The sequence below is a fragment of the Castor canadensis genome, chromosome 1, assembly GCF_047511655.1.
Source record: "Castor canadensis chromosome 1, mCasCan1.hap1v2, whole genome shotgun sequence".
NCBI lineage: Eukaryota > Metazoa > Chordata > Mammalia > Rodentia > Castoridae > Castor > Castor canadensis.
This window is the reverse complement of record NC_133386.1, coordinates 154701856-154727207: the sequence shown is the minus strand read 5'-3', so window position 1 is coordinate 154727207 and position 25352 is coordinate 154701856. Positions and strand designations below refer to the sequence as shown.

The 25352-nt window shown below is 33.6% G+C and overlaps 1 protein-coding gene and 1 pseudogene across 9 annotated transcripts in view; one reads left to right on the top strand and one right to left on the bottom strand.

The window, feature by feature from the left end:
- Positions 1–25352, top strand: part of Sox6 (SRY-box transcription factor 6) — a 576267-nt gene that overhangs the window by 30453 nt on the left and 520462 nt on the right. The gene's annotated exons all lie outside the window — the stretch shown is intronic.
- Positions 21286–21981, bottom strand: LOC109693793 (vesicle transport through interaction with t-SNAREs homolog 1B pseudogene; annotated as a pseudogene).

Genomic DNA, 25352 nt, shown 5'->3' with positions numbered 1-25352 from the left:
TTCAAACTTTTAATTTTTGATAATCTGCTGAGTGTTTAGTGATCTCATCTTGGTTTTAATTTGATTCTTGATTGACAGTGATACTAAGTCCCTTTAGGAGATTTCTTCTTTTGTAAAATGCCTGTTTAACTCTTTTGCTCATTTTTCTATAGGGTCATTGTCTTTCTTACAAAATGATTTGTAGTTTTCTGTATTTTCTGTGTGAATTTTTATTCATGTATGTACAAGTATCTTCTACTCCTGACTTTTAATTCAATGGAATTTGTTTTGACAAAAAAGATGCTTTAATTTTAATATACTTGAACATTTACTGATCTTTCCCCTTTTGGTTAGTGCTTTTCCTGTGCTGATTATGAAATTATTTCCTATCTGAGGTCATGAAGATACCTGTCAATGATTTTTACACTGGTGTTCAATGTACTGAAAGTTATTTTGGTATACTATTTGAAATAAGAGTGTAGTTATATTTTTTCCTTTTATGGGTTTCCAGCTGTCTCAGATAATTTATTTTAATATTTATTTATTTAACCTTTTCCTTAGTATTCTATAGTCTATCTTTGTTATATATCAAATGCTCATATAAACATGGATCTGGTTTAGGTTATTTATTTTTTTGGTGGCATTGGGGTTTGAACTCAGGGCCTCACACTTGCTGGGCAGGCGCTCTTCCCTGTGAGCCACGCTGCCAGCCCTTAGGTTCTTTCTTATGTTCTCTCCATGTTTATCTATTATTGTGCCCATACTACCCTGGCTTCATTATGTTTTCTTTATAATGAGACTTCTGCCTTATAGCTGAAGTCCTGTCTTTTTCTTATTTTTCAAGAGTGTATGCCACTTCTTGACCCTTTGCTATGAATTTAAAATTAAGTTGCTAAGTTCCACACACAAAAAAAATCCTGCTGGAATTTTAAAAATTCAGTTTACATAAATCTGTAAGGGAAATTTATAACATTAAGTCTTCCAATCCATGAACATATTATGTATGTCCATTTGATTTCAGTCTTCTTAAATTTAAATTCTCCAAAAGAGTTTATAATTTTTTTGTTCAGGTCTTATGCAACATGAACATTAAGAGAATTAAATAACAATTCAAGAAAATAGTAACAGAGAGCTCAGAAAGTTTGTTGCTAAACAAACAATACAAACAATAGTTTAAAGGTTCGGAAGAGGAACAAAGATGCCTTAGTCTTTCATAATAGATGAGATACTAAAATAGATTTTGGTCAAATATTAATTAAATAGTATTATTTTTATTCCCTCAAAGGTGTTATATATGTGTCTGAAAATTATGATATTTTTATTCAGCCAATAAATTAAAAAAGAATTCAGTGTGCTAGTTGTTTTATTGACTGTCTGTACAAGCACTATTATACTGTTTCTTTCTTTCTCTATTTATGGATCTTTTGACTGAAATGGCTAGCCTTAAATAGATATTTTGGTATCATGCAAAAATATCCCAAGGAAAAAGTCTACATAGTAATTTACAATCCAAATACATTATAAAAGTCTGTGAAATGTAAATGTTTGGTGTGATTTCTGAAATAATAAAATAATGAATGATTGAGTTGCTTTTGAGTAGTAAGTATAGCCATTTCTATTGACCTGTTATGTCTTTAAAAATACCAGAGGTCATCTTTAGTGTGCAACTTATAGGCTTCAGGGGATAATGAACCCTCATGCCTTCTTTGTCATTAAAATGTAGTTTATTCTTTATTTTCAATATGGAGATTGTCATATTTAAAAGAATAAAGCTGGCTCTCTTAATTCCTAATAAATATAAGTCTCTTTGGTAGTAAGGGATACTATATAGATAGGTACCAACCTTGTCACTTCTGGGAACAGCATTAAAATTGTTTGTTCCTGACAGCAGACAGCCCCACTGCAGAGCCCTGGTTTCATGTTACATTAAGTATTAGTGCTGTTCTTTCAGGAGCTATTATACTGTGACATCAAAGATTTTCTGACAGGGCAGTGCTAGGTTAGCACTGAAGTTGTCTACTGAAAATTTAAACAACAGAATTAAATATATATGATCATACTTTAAGAGATAGAGAGAATTAGAATGGCTTAAGGAAAGTTGTAGAAATCATGGGTCTATGGGCAGTCCACTTTGTGTCTCCCAGTTCAAACCAAATTTTATTACTTTTAATTTAAGTACAAATGGCCATTATGTTAATGCTAGGGTTGTTGGCAATTTCCAGAGAGACATTATGAATAAGGAAAAATAGCATTTTGTGAAATAAAAATGGTTAGGTTGACCTGTAGCATATTTGGTGTAAGTGATCATGTGGACAGTAATTGCAATGGCCTGACTTTCTTCTTGCTGATCCACTAATTAGTTAAAAGGATCAAACTACATGCTATATTAGAATTACAGGAGCAGAATTTTTAGATAGCAGGTAAAGAGATAAAGTCTTGCAACTAAAAAGGCTCAGTTTTGCATAGTAGTTTTACAAATATAGATGATTTAAACATTAATCAGATTACAATATTGTCTTTTGAAAAGGCTAACTTTGTTAAATGTTGAGAACTATTATTAGTCATTTCTGTCTAGATAAGCTATCTGTTTCAGAAAAGTAAATTAAGCATTTTGGTTTTAAGTATTTGTTACATTTTTCATAGTGAAATCAGAGTTGCTATCACTATAATGTTACTATGACATTTTACAAAATATCTTAGTATTATGAAATGTTAATTAATTTTGAAAACACAATTCAGTGTCTGGACATTTAAGACATGTAATTATAACAGTTTTAAGATTAAGCAAGTAAATCAAATGTTACAATGAGTATGTCCTCAGAATTATAGTTTTCTTTTTGTTAAAGTAATAAATAAAACTTAAAAAATTATAAGTAAGATACACTGTTACTTTTATTTTAAATAATATAATTCTCATATTGTCATTTGTGAAATAATTGAAACAAAAAATAAGTCCTTAATACACACTGTACTTTGTGATTTAAGATCATTTTCATCTAGTACAGAGTAATTCATAACATAGTCATAACAATAATCACATGAAACACAGAATGTAAAGGTCTTTTTGCTCTGGCATGTATCTCACAATTATTTATAGAGACTAAACTGCACTGGGAAGTACTGCCATATCCTTTCAAATCATTTTTAAAAGCCAAGGAGCTCTATTGTATTCTTATCACTTACTGAAAGAGAGAACTTGAACCTGAAGCCTGGAAATGGATTTGATTACATAAAAATGTTACAAACTTTTAAAAGTTTTTGTTTGTTTTTACTTTTGGCATAACAAAATACAATGGTAAAAGATGAAAAGAAACAGTGATTCACATATGAAAAAATGTTCTGATAGCTTCTCTGAGGACTGTGAAATTTTATATTCTAGAAATGTTTAAATAGATTAAATATTTTTCCTTTAAAACTTTATAATTTAAAATTATAGTATTTAGTAGGAAAAAAGACTATCAGGATACATGTTTACTCACTTAAAAGCAGTTAGAATGTAGAAATATTCATATTTCTTAAAAGTATTGTTTCAATACTTTTACTTCTTCTGACTACAGAAATCCTCATTCAAAATGCTTTGAATTATCCTACAAACACAGCACATGCAGTTTATCAGAACTGAAGGACTGAGGGACTGAAGAATTTTTATCTTTTTCATATAATGATGAAGGAAAGTATAGATATTTTAACTAAGTTGAATGTTTTTGAAAAATCTTAAAATCCAGTGAGCTACAGTGTCCATACAGCAATTAATCAGTAGTCGTGGTTCTCAAACCACCTGATGGAAAGATTTTACTAAATGCCCCATTGAAGAATTTAAAAAAATACCCATTCCTAGGCAAATGTTGAAGAAATTTCAGAGCACCAAACATAAAGAAAACATAATCTGGAAAGTAAAGCCAAGTCAGATACAAAAGAACTAGCTAGACTGGCATCTGATTCCTCATTAGTAACAGAGAGTGCTAGAAAAAAAAAACAACAAAAACTCAAATGAAAAACCAAACAAAAACAGCCAGAGCTATACTCTAAAAGGTATAAGGGAAAGTATCCAATCTATTGTGGTAGGATTATATATTGAAGTACTACATTTTGTTTTAAGAAGTGTCTTTGGAAAAACTTTGAGAAATGTCTGAAAAAAAAAAAAACAAAACAGCAGTGATCCCAAGGGAGTTAATTATAAAGTCAGCCTTTCACAAGAAGAGCTATAAATGAGTGTTAGAAGAAAAAGCACTTGTTTATTTGTTTTTGAAAATTTTGTGCACTTAGATTAAAGGTTTCTGGGGAAAAGATTTTAGAGAATTAGAATTAGAAAACATTTATATTTTTAGGAGACCATAATTGTCATTTTAAAGAAAAGTATTTTTCCATTACAAAAACTTAAGCAACAAGAAATTTCTACTAAATTTGTCTATATATTAAGTTTAAATATGTGTTATATTGCTGCTTCCAATCAGCAAGTATTTATTAGGTGCCAACTATGTGCCAAGTCTCATGGGGATAGAAAATAATTAGTATGCATCTCTGAACTCAAAGAACTTAGTAGTTGTTAATAGGATACAAGAGTATATACTCATTGATAGGATATGTGGTAATTCTATACCTTCAGCAATGAGAAAGAATAAAATCGGGTACCTTTATCAGTGAAGGCTTCAGTCAGTAAACTTTTGAATTGAAATTTAAAGGCATAACCAGATTAGGATTGGCATTTCTGAGGAGGAAACATCTCAGGGTGGGTAAGTTTGCATTTGCTTTTACTATATATATAAATTTATATTAGTTGGACACTTTTATATTAATTCATTTCCTTACTAAAGGAAATGAATTTAGAGATTTTTTTCCCCAGTAAGTATCTAGAAGCCTAGGTTTTTAAATACAGTATATCTTTAAAGACTAGTATGTTATCTTTGTTTTCATTTAACAAATAGCAGCAAAAATGACTTGAAAGTTCCACTAGTAAACAAGCCATGTAACTGAGGTGAATCCTCAAATCCAGTTTGCAATGCTATTTGGCAAGTGAAAGATAAGGGAAGATCTTCAAAGGTTAAAAGTTTACAGAAAAACAGTTTTTTTTTTTAAAATATTTTTTGTGTTTCTGCTGCACATGTAATACATTTCATACATTGTGTAAGTCTTTTTAAATCTATGTGTAAAACAAATCTCATGCTTATGTCATTCTTGGTAAATTTTTACAATTCTCTGGACCAGAGATTATTATTCAATGTTTTCTTTTATGTTTTTCTGGCATTAAAATATATATTTGGTAAATACCAAGAAATAAAAAATGAATTGTTCGTCTTAAATAAAACATTAAAAAATTGCTAAGGTGTGATTTAAGATTTCAACATTATTTTTAGTTTCAGTTTTTGGTTTAATTAGCCATGTTTTCTTTTTGCCCAAAACAAAAGAAAATATTTAAACCAGAGTTTATTGTGAAGATCATACAAAATAAGAGAAACAAGATCATTTAAGTAGTATCATTTATGCAGGTTGGTGCGTTACTATATCCAATAAATGAAATTTATCATTTATATATCTTTTCCATGGAATTATTTAGTTAAAGGGAAGATCATATTGGTTATTTTTGGTAAAGATTATGCTTAAAATAATTTCCCTTGACATATACTTAGATGGACGTTAAAAAAGATAATGGTTTGATTAATATTCAAATTTCTTAGCTTTTCAAGTGGGCACCCATGACTAAAGTGAGCTCTGATGTTGTGACTACATTGCAATTTTGTTTTGCTTAAATTTGATATACTCTCTAACTTTCAAAAGAGTGCTTAAGATACAAGTATTTATTTAAAATTAAAAAGATTGAAATTACTTTGAATTTCAGATATTTTTGAGCATTTTACAAAACTATTATAGTCAGCTTGGAATGTTAAAAAAGAAAAGCAACAATCACATACCTGGAATGGTAGTTATTGATGTAACAAATTTGGCCTCAAAATGCAGAAAATAATCTGATGATGGCCTTCAATCTCCATGATGTTGCATGCTGGTGGTCTGCCTTGCACTTAGTAATTTGTTTCTTCTTTCATTTATTTGAAAAGCTTACTGAGCATACATACTCTGCCAGGCACCCAGGATATAAACATAAAAAATAAATGTTTATTGCCCTGGTTAAATTCACAATTAGGGAACGGGAGAAGAAAGATGAGAGGGAAGGAAAGTGGAATTAAAAATAATTGGGGGGAGTGAAGGTAGGCAGTGTAAAATGCATCAAAATATTTTAGATTTTAAAATGCTATGAATATTTTTGTGGAGTAATGGACAAAAGTCTGGAGAAATACATAAGAGTTAATATTAATTTTGATTAAGTGAAGGGTTCTCTAATATTTTTATGCATATAATTTGAATTTTTATTGCTCAGTCTGTTGCTATAAATGATGTCAGGTCAATATGCCCTTAATTTTACTTTTAAAAACTATTTTGGCAAAACTTATATAACATAAAATTATCCATTTTAAAATGAATAATTCAGTGATATTTAGTACATCCACAATGTTTTGCAACCACCACATCTATCTAGTTCAAAACATTTTCATTACCCAAAAAAGGAAACCATATACACACTAAGCAATTAGTTCTCATTCTTCCCTTCTTACTAGCACTTGGGAACCATCAATGTGCTTTCTAATTCTAGGGATTTACCCCTCAGTAATTTCCTATAAATGGAATCGTACAATATGTAACCTTTTATGTCTGGCTTTTCCCCCCACTTATCATAATGTTTTCTAGGTTCATCTATATTGTAGCATGTATCAGCATTGTTTTCTTTTTTACAACTGAATAATATTCCATTGTATATTTGTACCAAACTTTGTATGTTTATCTGTTTATAGATATTTGGGTTTTTCCTACTTTGCGGGAATAGTGCTGTTCTGAATATTTGTGTATAAGTTTTTGGTTGAACATTTGTTTTCGATTTTTTTTTATGTATACTTAGGAGTGGGATTGATGGGTCATATAGAAATTCCATTTTAACGTTTTTTTGTATGTGGCAGCACTAGGGTTTGAATTCAGGGCCTTACACTTGCTAGGTAGGTGCTCTAATTTATTGAGCCACTTTGCCAGCCCTTTTTTTGTGTGTGTGATTTTTTTCAAGATAGCTTCTCACAAACTATTTTTCCCAGGGCTGGCTTTGAGCGGTGATCCTCCTGATCTTTACCTCCTGTGTAGCTAGCATTCCAGGTTTGAGCCATCAGTGCCTGGTTGCTCTGGTTAGTTTTGACATAGGGTCTTGCCTTTTGCCCAGGCTGGTTTGGACCATGATTCTTTTTATTTATTTATTTATTTTTATTTTTTATTTTTTGGTTTATTTAATCGTATGTGCATACATTGTTTGGGCCATCTCTCCCTTCTGCCCCCCGCCCCTTTTCCTCTCTCCCCCACCCCTCTCACTTCCAGACAGAACCTGTTCCCTGTTCTCCAATTTTGTTGAAGAGGAGACATAAGCAATAATAAGAAAGACATAGAGTTTTTGCTAGTTTGAGATAAGGATAGCTATACAGACAGATTCCTAGCATTGCTTCCATCCACATGTGTATGGCAACCCGAATTGCTTCATCTCTACCAGACCTCTTCACTACTTCCCAGTCACCTTGCCACAGTGGCCTCTGTCAGTTTAAGATTACTATATTAGCTCCTCTACAGTGGGCAAATCAAACACTTTCAAGTTTTGGGTTTCCTTCCTTTCCCTATTCCTCCTGCATGTGTTCTCCCCTTAACATGTGACCCATGTCCAATAATATTACTGCATTTATTTTAGGTCTGAAGTCTGCATATGAGGGAGAACATATGACTTTTGGTCTTCTGAACCTGGGTAACTTCTCTTAAGATGATGTTCTCCAGTTCCATCCACTTACTTGCGAATGACAAGATTTCATTCTTCTTTATGACCGAGTAAAATTCCATTGTGTATAAATAACACATTTTCTTAATCCATTCGTCATTGGTGGGGTATCTTGGCTGTTTTCATAACTTGGCTATTGTGAATAGTGCCGCAATAAACATGGGTATGCAGGTGCCTATGGAGTAACCTGAGTCACATTCTTTTGGGTATATCCCCAAGAGTGGTATTGCTGGATCATATGGCAGATCTATGTTTAGTTTTTTAAGAAGCCTCTATATTGTTTTCCAAAGTGGTTGCACCAGCTTGCATTCCCACCAGCAGTGTAAGAGAGTTCCTTTTTTCCCACATCCTCATCAACATTTGTTGTTGGCAGTGTTTTTGATGATAGCTATTCTAACAGGGGTGAGGTGGAATCTTAGTGTGGTTTTGATTTGCATTTGCTTTATGGCCAGAGATGGTGAGCATTTTTTCATGTGTTTTTTGACCATCTGGATTTCTTCCTTTGAAAAAGTTCTGTTTAGTTCAGTTGCCCATTTATTGGTTCATTGATTTTGGGAGAGTTTAGTTTTTTGAGCTCCCTGAATATTCTAGTTATCAGTCCTTTGTCTGATGTATAGCTGGCAAATATTTTCTCCTACTCTGTGGGTTGTCTCTTCAGTTTGGAGACCATTTCTTTTGCTGTGCAGAAGCTTTTTAGTTTTATGAAGTCACATTTGTCTACGCTATCTCTTAGTTGCTGAGCTGCTGGGGTTCTATTGAGAAAGTCCTTGCCTATACCCATTAGTTCCAAAGTAATTCCTACTCTTTCCCATACCAACTTTAGAGTTTGGGGTCTGATATTAAGGTCTTTGATCCATTTTGAGTTGATACAAGTAGAGAGTGATAGATACGGATCTAGTTTCAGTTTTCTGCAGCAGATAACCACTTTTCCCAGCAACCATTGTTGAAGAGACTGTCTATTTTCCATCGTATGTTTTTGGCGCCTTTGTCAAAAATAAGGTGGGCATAGCTGTATGGATTCATATCCGGGTCTTCTTTTCTGTTCCACTGGTCTTCATATCTGTTTTTGTGCCAGTACTATGCTGTTTTTATTGCTATTGCTTTGTAATATAGTTTGAAGTTGGGTATTGTGATACCTCCAGCATTGCTCTTTTTGTTGAGTATTGCCTTGGCTATTCACGGTCTCTTGTGTTTCCAAATGAACTTTAGGGTTGATTTTTCAGTCTCTGTGATGAATGTCATTGGGATTTTGATGGGAGTTGCATTGAGCATGTAGATTGCTTTTGGTAGTATAGCCATTTTTACTATGTCGATTCTACCAATCCATGAGCACGGAATATTTCTCTACCTTCTGTAGTCTTCTTCAATCTCTTTCTTCAGAGGTTTGTAATTCTTCTTGTAGAGATCATTCACATCTTTTGTTAAGTTTACTCCTAGGTATTTGATTTTTTTTGAGGCTATTGCAAATGGATTGGACCATGATTCTTTCTGCATAGCTGAGGTCATAGAAGCGCATCATCATACCCAGGCATTGGGTGAGATGGGTCTCAAGATCTTTTTGCCCAGTCTGGCCTTGAAACTCAATGCTCCCAATCTCAGTTTCCAGAGTAGGTGGGATTATAGGCATGAGCCACTGTGCCTGGCTCCATGTTTAACTTTCTGAGGAACTACTATATTGTTTTCCACGGTGGCTATACCATTTTGAATTCTCACCAGCAATGTAGGAAGGTTACAGTTCACAGCCTTGCCAACTTATTTTCCATTAAAATTCTTATAGCTATTCTACTGTATTGTTAGAATCTATTATGATGTCTTCTTTTGAAGGCAGTGTTGGGAATCTAGGAGTTTAGGTTATTGATTTGAAACTTTTTTCCTTTTCCTATATGCGTTTGGTGTTATAAATAGGCTGCTCAGCACTGATTTAGCCATGCCCCACAAATTTTGGTATATTTTCATTTAGTTCAATGCATTTTTTGTTTTTGTTGAGATTTCATCTTTTATCTATGGATTGTTTAGACATATATTGCTTATTTTCCAAAGATTTGGAGATTGTCCTACTTCTACTATCGATTTCTAGTTTGATTTCATTTTGTTAAGAGAACATGCTCTTTCTGAGGCTTGTTTTATTGCATACTTTGTTTTGTATCTTGATATATGTTCTGGGGGTACTTGAAAAGAATGAGTGCTGAGTTGTTGAATGGAATATTCTATAAACTTTGACTAGATTCTGTTAATCAGTTTGGTAATTCCATATCCCTTCTGTTTTAAACTGTTGTCCACTTCTATCAATTGCTGGCTAATGAGATAGTTGTCTTACAAGTTTGAGTAAAGTTTGGGAACTTTACCTATTATTATGTCCCATCACTTTTCATGTTTGTAATGTGATTGCCCTAAATATTTCCACTACATACTTTTAGAGCCATGTCAGGTAGTGTGCTTCAACCATCAAACATAATTTAGAAAACACAAGAGAAAAAAAGACCTACTGCATTCACCTAAGTTTTGCTTTCCCTCCCTCCCTTCCCCTCTCCCCTCCCCACTCAGGTCCTGAGTTCTCTAACCAGTCTGCCTTTCTCCCAAGTTCTAGAGTTTTCTTATTTTTGTCTTACACAAAAAGTCAAAGGTTTTTAGTTGTATTTGGGGAGAAGAGTAGAAAACAGGAAAGTAATTCTTGTGTTTAAAAATTTTCTAATTCTGAGGAAATGGAGTAGAATTACTTTTCCCCATTCCTCTTTCCTTCCTTCCTTCCGGTTTGTATTACAGGTAGAGTGTTTCCTCAGATCACCTTCCCAACTCTTACCTTCTGATACATATATCTACTTTACGTAAATATGTGTAATGTATACATGTCTATAAAATACATATATACACACACAGAGAAGTATATATTTATGTAATGCAAAGCACCAGCTATGTTTAGGCATCATGCTCTACACTAGTAATAGCACCAACAATTACATGTGAAGCCTCTGGTCTTAGATAAGAGTTGGAATATCTCAATGTCAAAGGTTAAATAAATCACTGCAACACATACACTACAGAGCTTGCAGGTCTCTACCTATTTTAGTTTTCAATTTTAATTGGCTTTAAGAAGTCCTTTGAGTGACTGTAAAATAGGTACAGCATGTGTGTGGAGGGGTAGTTGTGGGAGGAGGAAGAGTGAGCGAAGGCGATTAAGGTGAGGGAATATGGTTGGTGGACTTCTTATATGAAATAGAACAAAGAAAACCCTTGCAATAGTTTTAAGTAGGACAGGAAGGGCGTTGAGAGGTAGAGGTGGTGAGGGTGATCTAACCAATGTATAATATAAGCCTACTTGGAATTGTCACAATGAATCCTTCCTGTACAATGACTATATCTTAATAAAAAATTAATTAAAAAAGAAGTCCTTTGAGTGAATCCACCACAACATTTATGAATGGATTGACTTTGAAAACTTCACTACTCTATCTTTTCCACCTAGCACCTAAGTCCTAGGTGTTGGATTTGATTTGTGTTTTCTTGAACCATTACTCTTAAGGACAGTCTGATATTAGATATCAGACTATGCTAACTATGGCTGTAGTCTGAAACTCATTTGCATGGCAAAGAAAATTTAAAAAAACAAAACAAAATAGACCCAAATTTCAAACTTTTGCTTAATAAGCTTTATGGACATGCATTTTAATGGTGCACTAATTGCCTAGAAAAATCCAGAGTTCAAAAGTAAATATTGCCATCATTTTTTAGACTCAACAAACAAATAAATATTGTGCAAATTATAATTTTGGAAAAACTAATACAATGCAATAAGTAAGGCATTAGAACAAGTAGCAAGTAACTGAGAAGTAGAGTAGGGATAAAGTGATTTATTTAAAGGTAGAGAGCTGCATTTTTGTGTTTTGATTTGGCTATTTTTAAACACCTGTGTCTCACTTACTACAAACAGGAATTCTAACTGTGAATAATGGAAATTATTGTTATAAGTGGTGTATTGGCCTCTTTTTTCAGTCTATAACACACCTTCCTTGTTGGCACCACAAAGAGCAATGAGTGAGACATTTTATTAAAATTGAGGCTTGTGGTTCTAATCAAAGGTCACTGACTTGTTGGCTCTCACTTTTCAGTTTCACATTTGTATATGTTTGATCGGGGAGGGGGAGGAGTAGCAATGAAATTATTGTGACAAAGACTTTGTTCTAGCCTGTATCTGTCTGTAGATGCTGACAGCATGTGAACATTGCAAGAAACCATAAGCTATTTAACATCTTAAAACTTTCAAGTATCATGTGCTGTTTGAAAGAGTTTCAGATACTATTAAGATACTTGTGAAAAGGTGTTTTATTGATTAAAGAAGACTTTTTTCCCCTAGCAAATATGCATTGAGACAGTACTCCTATTACTTTTTCTGCTCAGGCCCTGTTTTATACAGCAAGTTCATTAACATGTAGATATGCAGTGATTGAAGTCAGACTGCTTTTTACAGTGGAGTTGTCTTGATATAATGAGCTCCTCTTTAATGTTCAAAAATTGTTGTTACTTTCTAAAAGGGGTTGTTTGTGAATTTCATTAAATTTAATCTCCTCTTCAAACAATTTCAGCATTGTTCAGTTTACTACAATTAAAATGCTTTCTGATGCTAAAAAATCACTTTTTACAGATGTATTACAAATGTAAGCACTGTGAGAGGAGCTTTGTTTTTTTCCTTTGAAAGAAAAAGCTGCTATTTAGCTGAGAATTCTCATTTTTTAAATTGATGCTCCATATGGAAAAATCTGAAGAGGGTACACTTACTGTGTTGCTAAACAGGCTAGTTTGCTCAGGAGGGTTAGATTTCACAACCAGTTCATTCAATCTTTGGACTAAAGCATTAGTCTAATCATAGTAGAAAACAAGGTACTTAGCCTTGCCGTCTTAGTTTATTCTAGTACAGCCCCTTTATCTTCAGAATATTGGAAGTGTTGAGAAAGAACATATATTGTGAAGTTAGACTTCTACTTGGGGCAAAAGTTTTCAAAGGGATGTGTGAGAAATCTTACTAAATTCTTAGTTGCATTGTATTGATAGTGGTACCTAGTGAATAGTTTTACTTAAAAGAAGAAAGTAGCATCCTTTTCACTTAGGCCCAGGTCAGTAGGACTTGAATGGTGTGAAAATAATCCCTGCCATCTCTTGAAGATTTGGCACAGAGATAGGTGTCTTTCTAGAGAATATTTAGCAGATGGAGGATTTAAAAATTTCTAGTTACTAGTGAGGAAGTTTTCCAGGAGAACCCCAGGAAGGTTGGTTTATGAAGACAGGGGATTGGAAAGTTGATAATAATTTATTTGATATCTTAAATTTTTTGCCAGCAATCAGAGTTTATAGAACTGTTTAAGTACTACTCTGACCATTGCTCATGAAAATGTTTTTCCAGGATGTTTCTTTCTGATTTAGTTCCTGAGATAATTTACTTAATATCTAAATATATGTCAGATATGTCAGGAGTATACTCAGAGGTTCTTAGTACTTAGAAAAGTTGTGTAGAAAAAATATTTTAAATCTTGGGAAAATTTTGAAATTGCGTTTTAACTTCAGAACAGAACCAGCATCTGAAATTTAACAAGGATCTTTAGTTGACTGAGCTAATCATATCACCAAGTTGGCCTTTATAGTAAGTCATTATGATGTAGCTCTATAGCAAAACAGAACTTATGAAATATCTTTATCACCCCAAATATAAGATGGTATTTTGATCTGGAAAAAAAGAAAAATTCCTGTGCTACACAGGCAGAAAATAACTTCCATGGCCTTGAAAGAGCTAATGGTGATGTTATTATTTATATTATTAATATAATGTCAACATTATAATTTATAATTATAAAGATGATATTTTCAGGTGAGAAATAAGGTTATTTGAAGTAGTTACCTAAGAAAATTTTAAAAAGCAAAGGGTAATTATGGAATGGTAAAAGAAAGAATAATAGAATTTTATGTTTAGATTAACTCCCATGCAGAGATTGCCAGATTTGTGTTAATTAAATCATAGGAAACTTCACAAAACAAAGGAAGGTTGATAAGCTGGGACTAGGAAGCAAAAACATTTTAGGGGTAGTGTATAGTCCAGAAGAAATTTGGATTGGAGTGGGTTTCCTGGATAGATTTCAAGAGGAGTAAATTTTTCAATGGGGAATTAAAGGTGTAATTTAGAGAGAAAAAGAGAAAGGGATAATTTGGAGAAGAGTACGGGCTTAAGGAATTTGTCAAATGTACCATATGGTAAAGTTCCTAGCCTTACTTTGTCTTCACATGTACACATACACGAACTTTAATTATACTCAGGACACTTTGACATCTTTGATAACATTTTCCAATTTTAAAAGAAATTGGGATAGAAGTTCTGGGATTCTGAAACATGGAAGACATTTATTTGGTATTGAAAAAGGAAACTTGTATGTGGCAGTTAAGTTTATGGTATGTAAGAATAATGAAAAGTCAGAGAACAAATTAGGAATTCCTGATATGAAGCTATTTAGCTTGAGTTCCAAAATGCTCTCAGCTGAAACCTATGAATTATTCTATTATTAGTCAGCAGAATAAAATTTATATATACTCTACATTTTATTAATGTGCTTCCCATGCTTTTCTTTAAAAACAAAGCTTAAGAACAATAATGTTTAAATTTAGCAGCAATTTAGGTAAAAGTAAATTTATGATCAGGATAAAATGTTATGTGTCAAAAGTAAGCCAATATTACATGGCTTGATACTGAGTACTTCATCAATATGAAACATTAAAAATTTAATCAATATAGAAAATGTTACAGAAATGTAGCTTAGATTAAAAACTTCCATTTTATGGTCATTTCTGCGTATGATTCTGTGATTATATTTGACTCATACCTAGAAAGAGTTACCCTTTGTATTTGAATATTTGTGCCACAAGATATAATGAAGTAATTTTACATTAGTGGGAGAAAGTGTGAGAAATGTGATGTTGTCTGAGAGACAAATGAGGTAGAGCAGCACACAGGCAATTTAAAGAACATCTAACCATTTATTATAGTTTTCAGCCATATTTCCATTTATTTCAGCCATATTTAATTGATGGTCAGACAGTGTTGTTGATTTGGAAACATGTAATATCAGTGCTTTTGGTTTGTTTTCTTTCTTGTTTTTAGGCTATAGCTGTAATGAATTTTTGATAATTATGACTGAGTAATATCCCCAGCCATTCTGGCTATTTGAACCATTACTAAGTGATTAGTTTCTAATGATGATTATATATTCATTTAAGGACCTTTTGTTAGATGCTTAAGGTAGAAGATCAATAGAATATAATTAAGAGCTGTTATTTCTTTTAAGTCCTCATTTTGAATCAAACATAATAAAGCTTTTATTGTCTTTTATGTAAAAAATATAAAACGTCCAGAAGTTGTATGTTAGTTTTTCCAATCAAGACATCGAATCAGAATCTTGAGAAGTATTTACATTAAAAAACTTATCTGGATATAGAATTACCAAATATTATTAAATTGTTGGTAAGTAGGAACTTGCTCATAATTATACCTAATTAGTCAAAGACACATGGTTGAAAGCATTTCAACTTATTAATATTTTCATCATATTTCTACTTTTAAAAATGATTTAATTTTCTAGAAGAAGAAATTCTTTGGTAAAAGTTTTTATGTGTTTAAGACTTTACATGCTGTAATAATGGTAATAATATATTTTATTTAAGAAACACTTAAATGCTTAAATTACCCATCACACCTGAGCAAAAATAATTTAAAAAAAGAAATAATTACAGTTATCTTGGTAGATGATCAGCTAATTAGTGGTAATTTAGTTTAAATAAATGCACCCACTGAAAGATTTAGTAAGTTTTCATAGCATTGTCAAGTTTTTAATATATATGTTAAAAATTCTTTTCCTTTTTAGATTGTTGAATTTTTTATGTTTCTGAACTCACAGATTCTATTTGCTTGTTTGTTTTCTTGTCTACTTATTTTTGGTTCTGAATTTTGCAAATTGTCCTACTAGCTAGTATGTGATTGAGATGTTTTCCATTTTTAGATATTTTTGAGTGAAACATTCAGAGAAGTAATTCTGTGTATCTTTTAAGCAGTCAATGACCTTATTTTTTGCCAAAATCAAATGACATTCAATTCTGATACTATGGAGAGAGGAATCAAAATAGACACCTAATTATAATTACTTCCCCCACATCATTATAGCACTATGTGTAGAACAACTGATTTTTAAGGGATGACACAACTGCTGAATTTTTTCAGATCTTTCTTTTTCTTTTCAGGCTTTCTTTCCTTTGCTCATCTCTCTCTTTCCTCTTCCTGTTTTCATCATATATACGATTAATGGAACAGTTCAGACTGATCTCTTTCTTGAAAGATTAAGTTTAATTCTAATAGTTTACAGGAGCTAGCAGAAGCACAAAAGGAATTTACCATTACTTCCTATTTTCAGAAAAATTTTTAACATTTATGGTATAATTCAATTGCTAAGGCAATAAGGACAATTTTAGGGAAATCATTATAAAGAATTGGCCCAATGTTATATAATTAGTTTCAACAGTTACTCCTTTGGAATAAAATCAAATGTGAGTAACATGAAGCTAGGAACTATGTTCTGCTCCAGGATGCAATACTGTGCTTGGCATGCAGTAGATATTCAGTAGTTATTGAAAGAGCAAAGGAAAATAGCATGGGAAGGAAGAAAAAAGGGAGACAAATCCCAAATTGGTTAGACAAAGTAATTACCATATTGCTCTAGTGATTTTTCTTGGCTGATGTTCTGAGCATGAACATGGTATAAGTTTGAAAAACTTGTTACTGAATGGTTTTAAGCTCTTTTATTTGCTCTCATTTCATAGTGACAGCATTTTTACTCCTACTTGTTTTTGTTGACTATCACCATTAAATTAAGACATTCAATAGTCTATTGACAAAAAGTAGTGTATTATTCATCTTTTAAGTCATACTATTGATAGAATGGTGTTAGAACTTAGAACTGGTAAAGGATTCAAGTAATAAGCTTCATAAATCAGCAATGTCCTTATGAATTTGTTTTTTATTTACTATTAATCTTATCCTGAGTATATTTAAAGTTAAGAGTGCTGTCTTAGGCAGATTTCTGTTGCTGTTATAGAATACCTGAAACATTCTATTTATTAATGAGGAAACGTTTAATTTGACTACTGTTTCAGAGGGTTCAGTTCATGTTTTCTTGGTCCAGTTGCTTTGGGGCCTTTGATGAGGCAGAAGAATCATAGCAGAAAGTGCATAATGGAGCAAATCTGCTCACCTCATGGTGGGTGGGAAGCAAAGAGCAAGACAAGAAGAAGGTGGATGTCCCAATGACCTAACTTTTTTCCATTAGGCCCCATCTTTTAAAGTTTTTACTGCCTTCTAAAAGCAACATAGGCTGGCTACCAAGCGTTCAATCTATGGCCTTTGGGGGAAAGTTAAGATCCAAATCATAATGGCAATAATCAGTTAAATAATCCTAGGATCCATGCCTCTTTTTTTTTTTTTTAATCATTGTTGTGCTGGATGGGAGTACATTGGAGTATTTACAAAGGTTCTTACAATGCATCAAATATATCATACTTGAATTCACCCCTTCTACTGCTCTCTTTCATCCCTCCTTCCCCTATTCCTGGAACAGTTTCAATAGGTTATCATTTTTGCATTTACATACATGTGTATATATCATCTGCACCATATTCATCCTCCTACCGCTTTCCCTGTCTCCCCCTACCTCAGCCAACCCCCACCTCCACAGGATCCATGCCTCTTTAAAATTGTGATCTCAACTGGGAGAGATGGATGCTGGTTTGTAACCATTTATACACTTGAGTTTTGAAGTGCTGTTATTTCAAGTGTTCTCTTTTCACAGCTAGATTAGTTCCTAGAAGGAAGGTTACAAGAAGGAATTTTTTTTTTTTTTTTTTTGGCAGGACTGGGATTTGACCTCAGGGCTTCATGCTTACTAGGCAGGCTCTCTACCACTGGAACCACTTCACTGGCCCCTGAAAATATTTTGGAGGATGATAAATTCCTGGGTTAAAGTTTAGATTTCAGTTATTTTCTTGATACCAGTGTTTAATAATAATTATTTTTATTATAAAGCATAATAATTATCATTATATAAGATGATCTCTATGTTCAAATAGTATTATTTCTCAAATAATTTCATATCTCTTAGAGACTTTTATTCTCTTCAAGATAGGTATTTTATAATGCTATTTTAATTTTCCTCATTCTCCAACTGTGTCAGAGACCTGTGATATTTACCAAGTCAACCTAACTTATGTGTGTCGGACCAGAGAAAGCTGTAATTGATTATGGCATTGGTTATATCTCATTCTAACATTTTAGGTCTCTATTTACAACTTTTCTGAATAGTGTATAAAACTTATTTGAAAAATACCCCTCTCCCATCTCTGTTATGCTGAGAGACCTGAACCTCACCTTTCTGTAACTTTCAGGACTGGATAATATAAAGTTCATACTTTTGTATGAAGTGGTATCAAGGGTAGCACCATCTTGTTATTAAATGCTTAGAAAACTTGCTTTCATTTGTGAAAGGCTGTAGTTGCTGCTTGGTACAATCAGTGTTTGACTTGTTTTGTTCATTTGGCCAGGGCAGTAAACTTAGGAGTAAATAGGTTAAAAATGAATAAACAAACAGAAGCATCATTAGCTCATGGAAGGAGATATATTGAGCACATGATTTTTTGGGGGTGGTGGTAAATTATGGTGACCTTTATAAGTAATGTAAGTTTTGCTTTGGCTTGGAGAATTGGCACCCCACATTTAAGGTTTTACAGTGGACTTTATTTCTAAAATGACAGTTATGCAACATGTGTTTTCTGGTTTTGAATTTGGCTCAATGTACTTTTGTGATTCATAGAGATTTTTAAAAAGTAACACTTAACCTCTGATTTTTGCTTTATAATTTGTCAAAAAGTTCCAATTTATTTTGGGACCACAGTTACTGCAATGATCTTTCTATGTATATAAAATAATATTTAATATAAACTGTATAAACACTACACATTTGGGGTAACATGAACTAGAATATTTATTTAGTTTTTGGAGTTGGGGATTGCGTCTGCTGAACATATTCTCTATCACTGAATTACTCTCCTCCCCACCCTAAACTAGAATATTTATTTAAGAAATTCTCTCAATTATTAATTGAGACTTCATATTATAATACAAAGCCATACTAGCAAAGACAGACATGTAGATCAATGTAATAGAAAATAGGATACAGAAAAAACCCCACACAGCTAATAGCCGTCTGGTTTTTGATAAAGGCACCAAAAACCTATGTTGGAGAACAGACAGCCTCTTTAACAAATGATGATGACAAAAACTGGATATCCACATGTAGAAGACTGAAAGTAGACTCTTACTCTCACCCAGTACAAAAATTAACCTATAATGGATCAAAGACTTTAATATAAGGCCTGTAACTTTGAAACTGGTAGAGGGAAAACACTTGAAGAGAAAAGCATAAGTAATACTTTTCTGAATAGAATTCCAGTTGCTCAGAAAATAAAAAAAAGAATTGAAAAATGAGATTGCATCAAATTAAAATGTTTCTTCATTGTTCAAACCCCAGTCCTGCCAAAAAACAAAACAAATTAAAATGTTTTTGCATTGCAAAGGAAACAATTACAGAATCCAAAGAAAATCTTTGCCAGTTATTCTTCAGATAAAGGATTACTATTCAGAATACATAAAGAGCTCAAATACTAAACATCAAAAGAATAAATAATCCAATTAATAAATGGGCAAATGAGAAGACAGTTTTCAAAAGAAGAAGTATAAATGGCTGATAAAAACATGAAGAAATGTTCAAATCCTTAGCCTTAAAGGAAATGTAAATCAAAGCAACACTGAGATTCCATTTCACCTCAGTCAGTCAGAATGGCTGACATCAAGAAAACTAACAAATGCTAGTGAGGATGCAGGTAGGGAACTGGGGGGAGAGATTCTTATACATTGTAGGTAGGAATGTAAATTAGTACAACCACTAATGAAATCAGCATGGAGATTCCTTAAAAAACTCAAACTAGAACTGTCATCTGATCCTGCTATACCACCCCTGGGTATATATCTGAAAGAATGTAAGTCAACAGATAATATAGGTACTATGCACCCATGTTTATTCCAGCACCATTCAAAATAGCCAAAATATGGAATCAGCCTAAGTGATTTCTTTATCCAATGAATGGATAAAGAAAATGTAGCATATTCAGACAATGGCATATTATTCAGTTGTAAAGAAGAACGAAATGTTTGCAGGAAAATGGATGGAACTAGAGATGATAATGTTAAGTGAAATAAACCAGAATGACAAAGACAAATATCATATATTCTCTCTCATATGCAGAATCTAGTCCTTAAAATGAATGACAGGAATGTAAAACACATTCTGTTTGGGAGTGGATACCAGCAGGATGAAAGAGGGTGAAAGAGAGGACTAAGGTGGTCTGTATGAATATGGTACAAGTACTTTATACATGTGTATGAAAATGGAAGAATGAAACCTGTTGAAATTATTTTTAGATTTTTTTTGTTTCAACAGAAGTTTAATTCTTCTATTTTCATACTTGTATACAAAGTACATCAATCATATTTGCCCTCTCTCTCCGTCTCTGCTTACTCTTTCCCCCTTCCAGTTGTATCCCTCCCCTAGGACTGGGGTACTGTTTTACCTTCCTGTCCATTTTTTTTTAAAGTGCATATTGAATGTTCAAAGGGGTTTCACCTTGGTATTTCTCACATGTTTATATTGTACTTTAATCAAATTAACACCCTATATCATTTACTCTTTCTTTATCACTCCATTCCCCTTTTATTGAACAGTTTTCAGTGCATTTTATTATGCTATCTTCATATACAAATGCAGTGTTTTTCAATATTATTCACTATCATTCTCTTTTCCTCTCCCACCTCCCTATAGACTCTTCAGACAGACCCATTACAATCATTTTCTCTCTGTATATCTGTATCTGTATAAGATCATATATGTACTTATGTATAACATTTATGTTTTAGGTCTAGCTATTACATAACGAGAGAAAACATGCACCCTTTGTCCTTCTGAGTCTGGCTTACGTAGCTTAATGTGATGATCTTCATTTCCATTCATTTACCTGCAAACAACATAATTTCATTTTTATCTGTGGCTGAATAATAATACTCCATTATGTATATGTATCACATTTTCTTTTTCTTTTTTCCTGAAGAAGTCATAAATAGCATTTATTACCTTGATTTTATATATATATATATAAACTCTTCCTTCATATTTACCTGTTTTTCCATCTACTTCCCTCCTTTGACTACACAGTGCCTCCTGAAATGGTTAGCCCACAGCAGCAACATGTTACTCAGTATCCCTAACCCATTCATTCACAGTGTCAATGTTTTGGTTCACAAACGCTTCCCTATAGGAAGTTCAGTGCTTGCGAAAGAATTTGTAATAAACTAGGCCTCCCAGAATGGCTGTCTCCAATAAGATGACGATAGAAAGCCACAGCTTGTTGGTTGTCACTTTTCTGGACATTGTATGGAGGATCTTTCAATTTTTGCTCAAGTTTTCACTAGTGTTTACCGGTCTGTTCTTGATGTGTTCCAATTGGTTTAGTTGCGCCCTCAGCTCTTCGATGATTTCTGAGTCAATATAGTCAGTCTCTGTGGCAATTCGATACTCTGAACACTTGATACTTGGGTGGCCCAGTTTAGGCTCTCAGTGCCTTGTAGTAGCAATGCCCTTGAGTTTGTCGCTGATTCATATGCTTATTCTCTAAGGCATATACACCGAACTTCATGCCTCCTTGGCACCCGCGGTGTGGCTGTCTAAGCAGTGCTTCTCACCTCGCGGTGGAGTTTGGCAAGGTCCCTCTGGTGGTCCTGCAGCTTAGACACCATGGGGTTACGGAAAGATAAAAGTGCATACCATAGTTCTTTCTCCATCTCTGCCAGCGTTTCATTTGCTTCCAGTTGCTTTTCATCAACATCTCTGATCAACTTCTTCTCTTTGTTTCCCTGCTGTCCCCAGCAACCTCTCAGACAACCCTCGTAGGTTTTCATGGAGCTGCGGAAAATCTCGTGCAGCTTCTCAATGCTCCAAGGAGGCAGCAGAGGTGGCCATGGCGCAGGCCATTCGGATCAGCGGCCGCGGAGACTCAGGGCCCTGGGCCGGCTCCCAGCCCAGCGGTCAGCCGCCCCCTTCCCAAGCCATCGCTACCACATTTTCTTAATGTATTCATCAATTGTGGGGCTTCTGGGCTATTTCCAAAGCTTGGATATGGTGAATAGTGCTGCAGTAAACATGGTGTGTAAGTGCCTGTATCATATCCTTCAGGTATACGTTCTGGAGTGGTATGCTGGATTGTATTGCAAGTCTGTTTTTAGTTTTTTGAGGAAGTTCCATACTGCTTTTCATAGTGGTTGTACTAATTTACATTCTTATTCTTGTTTTTATAAGAGTTTGAGGCACATCGTAAGTTTTTTTTTTTTTTTTTTTTTTTTTTTGAGGTCTCTCTAATTTTCTGATGTTACTGTGCCTGGCTATAAACTTCCCTTTGATTGCCTTTGTTGTGTCCCATAGGTTCTGTTGAGTTGTGTTCTAATTTTCATTTCAGTGTAGGAATGTTAATTCTTTTCCTAATTTCTTCAATGACTCATTGATTGTTCAGAACATCAGCTCACTGTACAAGGTAACCATTCATTTGTGTTCTCTGGGATTTCCAAGTTAAGGTGTCCTTTTTTTTTTTTTTGGCAGTATTGGGATTTGAACTCAGGGGTTTGTGCTTGATAGGCAGGCACTCTACCACTTGAGCCACTCTACCAGCCGTGAGACTTCCAAGTTAACAATAAATAGTACTCTTGATAGTTTTAAAATTAAAACTCACAATCCCAATTCTAATCATAATATCACGAGAGGTAAAAGATAATTTCAAGGTAGTGAAAACTCTTTTTTAAAATTATTTATTTATTTTTATTCATATGTGCATACAAGGCTTGGGTCATTTCATCCCCTCCCCCCACCCCGTCCCCTTACCCCCCTCCCCACCCCCTCCCTTTCCCCCCCACCCCCTCTCTACCCGGCAGAAACTATTTTGCCCTTATCTCTACTTTTGTTGTAGAGAGAGCATAAGCAATAATAGGAAGGAACAAGGGTTTTTGCTAGTTGAGATAAGGATAGCTACACAGGGAGTTGACCCACATTGATTTCCTGTGCATGTGTGTTACCTTCTAGGTTAATTAATTCTTCTTGATCTAACCTTTTCTCTAGTTCCTGGTCCCCTTCTCTTTTGGCCTCAGTTGCTTTAAAGTATCTGCTTTAGTTTCTCTGCGTTGAGGGCAACAAATACTATCTGGTTTTTTAGGTGTCTTACCTATCCTCATATCTCCCTTGTGTGCTCTCGCTTTTATCATGTGATCAAAGTCCAATCCCCTTGTTATGTTTGCCCTTGATCTAATGTCCGCATATGAGGGAGAACATACGATTTTTAGTCTTTAAACCGGGCTAACCACACTCAGAATGATGTTCTCCAATTCCATCCATTTACCAGCGAATGATAACATTTTGTTCTTCTTCATGGCTGCATAAAATTCCATTGTGTATAGATACCACATTTTCTTGATCCATTTGTCAGTGGTGGGGCATCTTGGCTGTTTCCATAACTTGGCTATTGTGAATAGTGCTGCAATAAATATGGGTGTGCAGGTGCCTCTGGAGTAACCTGTGTCACAGTCTTTTGGGTATATCCCCAAGAGTGGTATTCCAAATGGTAGATTAATGTTTAGCTTTTTAAGTAGCCTCCAAATTTTTTTCCAGAATGGGTGTACTAGTTTACATTCCCACCAACAGTGTAAGAAGGTTCCCTTTTTCCCGCATCCTCACCAACACCTGTTGTTGTTGGTGTTTTTGATGATGGCTATTCTAACAGGGGTGAGGTGGAATCTTAGCATGGTTTTAATTTGCGTTTCCTTTATTGCTAGAGATGGTGAGCATTTTTTCATGTGTTTTTTTTTTGCCATTAGAATTTCTTCTTTTGAGAAAGTTCTGTTTAGTTCACTTGCCCATTTCTTTATTGGTTCATTAGTTTTGGGAGAATTTAGTTTTTCGAGTTCCCTATATATTCTGGTTATCAGTCCTTTGTCTGATGTGTAGCTGGCAAATATTTTCTCCCACTCTGTGGGTGTTCTCTTCAGTTTAGAGACCATTTCTTTTGATGAACAGAAGCTTTTTAGTTTTATGAGGTCCCATTTATCTATGCTATCTCTTAGTTGTTGTGCTGCTGGGGTTCCATTGAGAAAGTTCCTACATATACCTACTAATTCCAGAGTATTGGTAGTGAAAACTTTTAATGCTTTTATTGCTATTGTAACATTTAATTCACATTTGAGAATAATGGTAAAAATAACTTGCATATGCTTTATCAGCATGATGCTGTATTTTTGAGTTAGGAATATATTGTAAAGAAGACATCTTGCTTTGCTTTCTTATAAGAGTTCTATGTTTTAATCCTTGTGTTTAGCACTTTGATATATTTTGAGTGAGTTAATTATGTTTGTAAATGGTTTGAGGTAAGAATCTTTTGCATGTGAATATCCAGTTCTCCCAACACCTTTTGTTGAAGATTACTCTTTCCTCATTGGATGGTCTTGGAAACCTTGCTCATATATACATGGGTTTATTTCTGAATTCTTATTTCTGTTCCATTAGTCTATATTTCTCTTCTATGTCAATACACACTGTTTTGATTACTGTACCTTTGTGGAAAATTTTGAAATTACAATGTGTCTGTCTTCCAGCGTAAGTCTTTCTCAACATTGTTTTGGCTATTCAGGGCCATTTGAAATTTCATATGAATTCTATAATTAGTTTTTTTCACTTCTTCCAAAGAAACCATTGGGTTTTTAAAAATTTATGTTTAGTTGATACATGAAAACATAAAAGTTGTATGTATTAGTGGGTTAACATATAATGTTTTGACACATGTATACATTGTACAATGTTTAAATTAGGTTAAACATATTTGCTATTTCTTCATGTGAAAATTTAAAAAATCTTTATTCTAGCTTTTTAAAATATTTAGTACATTATTATCTATAATCACTCCACTATGGCCTTTGGGTTTTGACAGGGATTACATTGAATCTGTAGACCCATTGGGAAATATTGGCATCTTAACAATATTAAGTCTTCCATTTATTTAGGTCCTCTTTAATTTTTTTCAGCAATGTTTTATAAGATCTGTAACTTTTGATTGGTGATGAGTATTGTGAATTTTATTGGGTGTTTGATATTGGGTGCTTGATTTTGTTTTATTCCTGTAAATAATATGGTGGCATGCCTGGAACAGTTAGGTTACTTGGAATCAGTTAGCAAGGGTTCCTTTTAAGCTTTCTTTGTGAGACAGTGTGTCCTAAGAATAGTTTAGGTTTACTTCTTGGTGAGACATTTCTTGTGACTCTCTTCAATGTTCATGTATTTTGAGATCTTTTCAATGG